Source organism: Taudactylus pleione, unplaced genomic scaffold, assembly GCF_031769625.1.
Source record: "Taudactylus pleione unplaced genomic scaffold, aTauple2 ptg000061l, whole genome shotgun sequence".
In the NCBI taxonomy this organism is placed as follows: Eukaryota; Metazoa; Chordata; class Amphibia; order Anura; family Myobatrachidae; genus Taudactylus; species Taudactylus pleione.
Window position 1 is genome coordinate 15,923,567 of NW_028284463.1, and position 6,362 is coordinate 15,929,928.

Sequence of the window (6,362 nt, forward strand, 5' to 3'; positions counted from 1 at the left end):
CGGATTGCCACACAGGATCCGCTCTCAGATGCTGGTGTTGTCCTCGGAGGTGCGTCTGTCCCTAGCCTGGTGGCTGCAGACAGCGCATCTCCTGGAGGGGCGCCCCTTTTGGATCCCGGAATGGGTTCTGCTCACGACAGATGCCAGTCTCCGGGGTTGGGGGGCGGTGACAGGCTCCTTGTCACTTCAGGGTCGTTGGTCGGCGGAGGAAGCGATTCTTCCGATCAACATCCTGGAACTGCGGGCAGTATACAGAGCCCTGCAGTCGTCCGGCACCGCTCTTCACGGAAGGGTCGTTCAGCTGCAGTCGGACAACGCCACCACGGTGGCGTACATCAATCACCAGGGAGGGACTCGCAGTCGAGCTGCGATGTCGGAGGTGTCCCGCGTCCTGGCTTGGGCGGAGCGCTATCTTCCAGCTCTCTCGGCAGTTTTCATCCCAGGAGTCCTCAATTGGGAGGCAGACTTCCTCAGCCGTTACGATGTGCATCCCGGGGAATGGTCGCTTCATCCAGAGGTATTCCAACTACTCGTGGACAAGTGGGGGCTGCCAGAGCTGGACCTGATGGCGTCCCGTTACAATCACAAGCTGCCTGTGTACGGGTCAAGGACAAGGGACGCAGGCGCAAGTCTGATAGACGCGCTGTCGGTGAAATGGCTGTTTCAACTGGCTTACCTGTTCCCTCCGATATCTCTGCTGCCTCGGGTCCTGCGCAAGTTCAAACAGGACGGAGGCACACTGATCCTGGTGGCCCCAGCGTGGCCCAGAAGGCCGTGGTACTCCGATCTGCGGAGCCTGTCCATCGACGCTCCGTACCTCCTACCTCAACGGCGGGACCTGTTGTCTCAGGGGCCCTGTCTTCACCTGGATCTGGGTCGACTATCTTTGACGGCGTGGCTCTTGAGACAGCCGTCCTGAGGTCTCGGGGCTTTTCTAGCTCCGTTATTACCACCATGCTGAGGGCGCGCAAGCCTGCTTCCGCGAGGATCTATCACAGAGTGTGGCACACTTACTTTCAGTGGTGCGAGGCCAGAAACTATGATCCCCAGGTGTTCCGAGTTTCGCGTTTCTGGCTTTCCTTCAGTCGGGTTTGGACTTAGGATTACGTCTTTCTTCACTGAAGGTACACGTGTCTGGTCTGTCGGTGTGGTTCCAGCGCAGGATCGCTGCTATGCCGGACGTACACACCTTTTTCCAGGGTGTTTTGAGAATCCAGCCTCCCTTTGTGCCACCTGTGGCCCCGTGGGATTTGGCGGTGGTTCTTAGGGCCTTACAGGGTCCTCCTTTTGAGCCCTTGGAGTCAGTGGAGCTCAAGTGGCTAACTTTTAAAACTGTTTTCCTCTTGGCAATTGCTTCTGCCAGGAGGGTTTCAGATTTGGGGGCGCTTTCTTGTCGTCCCCCTTTTCTGATTTGTCATCAGGACAGAGCGGTGCTTCGCACTCGTCCTGATTTCCTGCCTAAGGTGGTTTCCAGGTTCCACATTAATCAGGAAATTGTTGTACCAGCCTTTCAGTCACCTGATCTTTCGGCTGGGGAGACTTCCTTAGACGTTGTAAGGGCACTCCAGGTTTATGTGGACCGGACTAGTTCTGTGAGGAAGTCGGATTCTTTGTTTATCCTCTTTGGTTTTCACAAGAGGGGTTGGCCTGCCAACAAACAGACTCTAGCCCGTTGGCTTCGTTCTGTTATTATTGAGGCTTATATGCAGGAGGGTTTACCTGTTCCAGCCTCTGTTAAGGCTCATTCCACTCGGTCCGTGGGCCCTTCTTGGGCTGCTAGCCGTGGCGCCTCTGCTGTTCAGCTCTGTAAGGCGGCCACCTGGTCTTCCATTCAGACCTTTTTGAGGTTCTATGCGTTTGACACCTTTGCCTCTCAGGATGCATCCTTTGGGCGCCGGGTTCTCCTATCAGCACAGGAGCGTCCCCGCCATTAGTTGGACTGCTTTGGGACATCCCCAAGGTCACCCTGTGGACCCCTATGGACCCTGAAGTAGAAAACAAGAGATATGGTAAGAACTTACCTTTGTTATCTCTGTTTCTACGAAGTCCATAGGGTCCACAGGGCACCCGCCCTGACGCACCTGGCTTCATATGGGCTCTGTGACTGGTCACCGGTTTTCCGTCTCCCATTTCTGTGAGTATGGTTCTTGTGTGTTCCAGTCTTCCTTCTCTCTGTTTCGTCTCCTCCTCCGGCCTGGGCTGCTTACCAACTGAGGTGCCTGTGGCTCGGGGGCAGGGTATAGGGGAGGTTGGACCCAAGTGCATCCTGGGAGCAGCTGAAAGCTTTAACTCCGTGGTGCCCGAGGATCCAGGATCCAGCTATACCCCAAGGTCACCCTGTGGACCCTATGGACTTTGTAGAAACAGAGATAACAAAGGTAAGTTCTTACCATATCTCTTGTTATCTGTCATCCTTAGGTCAGTTATGTGGTGGTGGACAGGTTTGCACTTCTTTCTGTCAACATATTTACATTACATTGACCATAAATAATTTGATTTGGTGCTTTACAACCAATCTGAGGCACCCCTGCAAGTGTCCCGGTGGTGTGTATCCATGTGGTGAGTAATATAGATTGCAGGGTCTTCTGAGGCAGAGACTGAGGTGAATGATGAAATAGTCTCTGTAAAGTGCTGTGTGATATGTAGGCGCCATATAAACCTTGTTAATAATAATTCTCAACTATACATACTGTAGCCTCGGTCCCACAGTCTCAGATATTGGGTCCCTTTACCAGAATTTATACATGGTGTCAGCACCTATGTGACTGCTATATAACAGATGACTGGGTGCATTATCAGAGAGCCACCCCTTCTCCCACTGTGTGGTAGCAACTGGCGTGTTAGAAAATGGGTGATAGTCGAATGTCGCTCTTCTGTGTAAACATCGGTACCATCGATGCACATCGACCACTCACGCAGCATTTACAAGTCTGACCAACCGCAGGCACCGCAAGTCTCCTCGCACTCAGTGGGCTCTCAAGCTGTGTATGCAATCGCAGTGGCTAATTTATGCACGCCCATGCAATGGCATTCAAACGGACAGACACGCCTGCATTTCTCCGACCACTCCCCCGTCACCACCCCCAAACGCCTGTCACTCACTCTGCAATGGATTCCTCTGTGTGTGTGTAATCATTGTGCGATCGCAGAGCACGCTCAGTGCGACTTATACGAATGCGCAATGGCTAATAATCGCTCAATCTGCGTATGTTGTTGCATTTGCGATCGTTGCTTAATCAGGCCCAGAGTGCAGACATTCAGGTAATCTACACCAGTGATCAAATACATTTTAAGAAAATCTTACACCCATTTTTGTCGATTTACATGCAAATAAAGTTTTAGGGGTCAAGGTGCGAATTCTGAGGTGCGAGTTGCTATTTTGACTTCGAATTCGCATAGCGAACTCATTTTGTAATCCAATTAGCAACTCGCACTGAATCGGTCAGACTGAATTCGCAACTTTCCACTCGCACCTCTCTGAGGGTGAGAGATGGAAAGGAAAATCTTTATTTTAAGGTTAAAATGTCGGGACACTGTGCTGAACCCTTTGGGCACCCCCCCCTAATGACTAATTAGGCTTTTCAAAGTTTGCAATTAGCTTAATTAGTCCAAATATTACATGTAATTTTTTAGGGCAAAAAAAAAAAATTCCCACAACTTACCCCAAAATCTACTTTTTCGTTAGTTTAGGCACCCCAAATTTAATCATTTCATTATTTTAATTATTTTTCAACTAAAAATTATTGTATTTTTTTTCCAATTTTTCAAGGTGCCCTCAAAGTACCCCAAGATCACCTTTTCCTATTTTTCTTGCATTTTTGTTTGAGTTTAAACGAAAAAAGTGTTTTTGATCATTTTCTTGCATTTAAAAAAAAAAACACAGATCAGACATTTGACACAATTTAAAAAACTATATTACCTTCCTAATGCCCACAAACAGCCTTCTATATGGTACAGCTAACAAAATTATCCATTTTGGGGGATCCAGGATGGTCTCCCCAAATTTTAAGGCATTTCTCGCAAATCTCATTTGGCAGTCAATTCGCACCCCTCCGCTGCGAGTAGTGCGAATAGGGATTTTAATTGGATTGGAGAATACTTGGAAACGCGCTTCACCGCGAAGTCTAAGTTTCAAGAAACAAACTCGCTACACGCAATTTAACCTAATAGGATTGACCCCTTAGAGAGGCTAGCCCTAACCTTGTCCCAGGCTTCAGGGGTAAGAGTTTCACCCATGTCCTCCTCACATCTGAGCTCATGTTGACCAGTTACATTTCAGAATAGATTGTTAAAAAGAGAAAATTAGACCTTTAGACGAGGGGCGTTGAGAGCAAAAAGGCACTAGGGGGATGGATCATGTAGACGGGGGAGATGTGCCAATCTATCGATTGTGGGTATTGATAGAAATGGGATTGGGGGATACCAAATGTCACTTGCATGCTATCAAAGGAGAAAAACATGTTTAATTAATAAATGCCCCCAAGCCCCTTTTTTGCCTGATTATTAAACTCCTAAATCCACAGTGAATCTCTTCTACATTAACCCAAAAATAGAGACTACGGTTGGACGCACGCTACCCCTAAAGGAAACACAGCAAAAATGAGTGAATGAAGATGGAGGGCTCAAAATGCACTCTGCCAATCAGAGCAGTTTTCTCATTCTCCAACTAATCAACGGCTAGCCACCCTGATTGGTTGAGTAAGTACTAACCACACATTCATGCTTGTTGTCTCCACGTTAGGAGCCAACTGTGGTTGTCTGGATATAGGAGCCTAATAAACTAAACCCAACATCTATTTTTTTATATTCAATAACTAGCTGAAGTACCCGGCTTTATACGGGTTTAAATGTTCAAGTTATTCAGTTTTATTATGTGATGTCATCCAAATCCACCTAGTGGATGGCCCAGTCCAGGCTCCCTGCGTTAAAGTTCTACCCAGCGCACTCCGCTGTGAGATCCAACCCGGACCCCAACCACTCCATCTCAGATCAATTGCCACCCCTCTGTGAAGTTTTCATCCAAATCCATCCAGAAGGCCCAGAACAGGCTCCCTGGGTCAAAATTCTGCCCAGCATACACCAACAGGAGATCTGCCCGGGACCTCAACCCCCTACTATGTCTTCTGGGATCCAATGTTACCACTCTGTGAAGTTTTTGTCCAAATCCATCCAGTGGAAGGCTCAGAACAGGCTCCCCGGGTCAAAGTTCTACTTAGCGTACACCAACGAGAGACCCTAACCACTGGCCAGGATCCAACTGGACCACCTCGCGTTGGTCTCATCCCAATTGGTGCAGGAGTGTCCCAATGCATAACCGGAAACACAAACAGACCAATGAATTTTATATATAAGATTTTGAAAATGGGATGTTTATTTGCATTGCATGCTGGGGCCTGCCAGGGCTTCTTGGGACTTGTAGTTGCACAATATATAATCTCTTCGTTAGGACTATTACCCTGACACCCAACACACCGAGGTGCTAGGAAGAGCCCCAGTGCCAAGCGGCATGAGGCTGGTCCACCCCAGAATGGGGTCTGCTTTTTGTAGTCTGGGGTCCCCTAGGGCCTTTGTCTGCATGTAGTGAGCTCAGTGAAAGCTGATCATTGCACAGACTGCCCACCCACTCTCTGGGCTACCAAGACAATAGATGGTCAGTTACAGGACGGAGACCACTATCAGTGGCGCACGCAGGGTGGGTTTCTGAGTACCTAGAAACCCCCCCTGCCAGGCCAATCCATCCCCACAGCGCACAAGTATTTATTTGTTTTTTTAAAGTGAGACAGAGAGCTTTGTCTCTGTCTCATTAGGCCGGTGAGGTCTGTGAGCTCCGAATGGGCAGCCTCTGCGTAGCTATGGAGATGGCTGAGAGCAGTACAGGGGAGCTACTGCGGCTGCAGCTCCTCCCTGACAGCTCCCATGTGCCTTTGAGTGCCGGTGATGTCACTCACTGCAGTCCTCCGAGTCCTAATATATATGTAACTATCCATATATACGCCACCCACATGCCTCTCACACATGGATAGTTAAATTTTTGCAATGTATTGTGTAGGTATAGTTGTATTCCCAATTTGGACTGCCCCCCTTCTCATATATATATATATGGTATACAATCGGGAAACCGGCTGCCTTAATACCGACAGCCGGCTTCCCGACTGTCATATCCCGGCGAGGGTGAAATGCCGGGCGTCTATATCTAGACGCCTGTCATTTCCCCGACGCCGGGAGACAGGTGCCCGGCGTCCCGATCGAAGGGATGCCGGGCGCCGCGAGCGGACAGCCGCGGGGGGGAGGGTTAGGTTTAGGCCAGCGATATTTCATACCGATTCTATATATATATATATATATATATATATATAAATTGT